The sequence below is a fragment of the Primulina tabacum genome, chromosome 1 (assembly GCF_025594145.1).
Source record: "Primulina tabacum isolate GXHZ01 chromosome 1, ASM2559414v2, whole genome shotgun sequence".
In the NCBI taxonomy this organism is placed as follows: domain Eukaryota; kingdom Viridiplantae; phylum Streptophyta; class Magnoliopsida; order Lamiales; family Gesneriaceae; genus Primulina; species Primulina tabacum.
The window spans coordinates 50,034,795-50,037,201 of record NC_134550.1 but is presented as its reverse complement, the minus strand read 5'-3'; positions in this window follow the sequence as shown (position 1 = coordinate 50,037,201).

The following is a 2,407-nucleotide window of genomic DNA, read 5'->3' as shown; positions in this document are numbered from 1 at the left end:
TTGGTTTTACATTTCCGCTGTAAAATATTTGGCATTGAGTTTGTATCAGACATTGAAATATTCAGTATTTATGAATAAAAAGACTGGTTTCTGAATTCTGTACTTCTGAGGCTTGTTGTTTTAGAATGTAAATTTGAGAGCAACGCCGGTGTCAACCAACCCCCGTCCCGGGGCGTGACATGATGTCTTAACGATATTTGTCGATGAACTTCTGCATGACGTTGCTCCAATATTGGGATTTCATATGTAATGTTTGACATTAGAGATTCTTACAATTTCATTCATCGAGTACAAGATAAACACAAATTCAAATGACATCATCTCTCTACGAATGCTTTTAGGATATCCAAGGCTGTCATTATTTTGTTTGTAAGAATTTCGAGAAAGATACAATTACAAGTTTCGCCAAACGTATCGTTCGTACTAGTGACATAGGCACACGCGTTGCGTGTGTGTAATATATTAATGTATATCCAATTTTGGTTGTTTGTGGAATATTTTTTATTTTGAAATATTGATTTGATTATGATATTTATAAGATTTAGCAGTATGATTTTATATTTATGAAACAATATAGTATTTAATAGCCAAAAATTGATTATTTATAAGTAAAATAAAATTAATAATCTAAAAATGATATATAGGTTGCAGAAATTTGAACAACGAACAGAAAATAATTGAAATGGATAAGTAACTTGATTAGATGAAGTCCAGATAAAAATTCACAATTTATAACGATCATAAAGAAGAGTAGGTTTTTTGTGAGACGGTCTTACGAATCTTTATCTATGAGACGAGTCAACTCTACCGATATTCACAATAAAAAGTAATACTTTTAGCATAAAAAATAATATTTTTTTATGGGTAACCAAAATAAGATATCCGTCTCACAAAATACAACCCGTGAGATCGTCTCACACAAATTTTTTCCCAGTAAAGATATATGTACTATCTTTTGTAAATATCCTAATTCTAATACCTTTTTTCCTTTTTCTTTTTCTTTTTTTGGAAAGCTAATTCTAATCTAATACTTATAAATATGTTAAGTAATTCTTTCAACAAAAAAAAAAGTTCAAGTAATTTTCACACGGTTGGAAAAATAGGATTTGGCACAACTAATGTTCCGAAAATTAAGAAAAATACAATAAACACAAAAAAGGAGAGTGAATATAGCTACACAAAGGAAACATTTCATTGGTAGGAATTAAACCAATGAGAAATTAGACAATAAGTAAATAAAATCAATTAAGCTAAAAATTTGTCAAAATCTAAATCAACAATTCACAAACAATTAGATAGGTTTTTAATGCAAGTTAGGCTATAAAAACACCTCTAAATCATCAAACACAGACCGTAAATTTTGTGAACCCATAGGAATAAGTTTGGAAAAAATGAGTGCATTTTGAGAGAAAAATGGTAAAATCCATATAAATTTCCCTAAAAATTCGAACCAACATTTTCTAACACTCTTGAGCTATCCAAAATGCTTTAGGAACCATGAGGTGTGGTAAAATCAAAATCCAAAAGCGTTCAGAAAAAAAAAAGTTCGAAGAAAACTTGCTGGAAATTTTCAGAAAATCAGTGCAGAGGTAGCATGCTCAATCTCTTTTATTTCATATTTCCCAAACAAATATATACCTGGTTTTGGAACTAAATTTGTTCATTATGATGTCTAGTTTATATAAATGTCGGCTACTTGTTTTCAGATGACCGGAAACACATGTAAAAAATTTTGAAAATTCAAAATCTGGAACGCATCGGCTTAGAATTTTGAAACACTTTTCAAAAAAAAAAAAAAAAAAAATTTAAACAAGCCACAGGTTCGGTCGACCCTACCCCTGCGGGCACTGCCTGCAGGGGTCGATCCAACGGCCCGGATTTTTTCGAGCCAATTTTTTTTTTTTTTTTTACAGGGAGGTGGGCCCGGATCACTCATGTGGAGTGATCCGGGCCGTTCATTGCCCGTGCAGGCACTAATTGAAACAAACCCAAGCGACATGGTTCCACCCTAAAAATATCGGCCGCACGTGGAGCTTCCCCACGCGCCGGCAAGGTGGTGCGTGCCCTTCATGTGCCATATCATTTTATTTCTTTGATTTTAGCCGAAGTTTTTTGCACTAATTTTAGGCTGTGTCCAAATTTCAGATTTTTCTGATTAGTATACGCTTTAATATGAATTTTTAATGAAAAATAATGGTTTTATCATATGAATTTTTTATGATTTGGGAGTTGTTTTGATGCTTACATTTTACTATCATGCATACTGTTTTTGAAAATAAGTATAAAATAAAAATTATTAATCTTATTACCTAGTATACTAAAGTACCGGCCAAAGTTCCAAAAGCCGTCGGTAGCCACTTTTTTCAGCGACTAAATACCCTTGAAAACTATTGTAAAAATACGCATT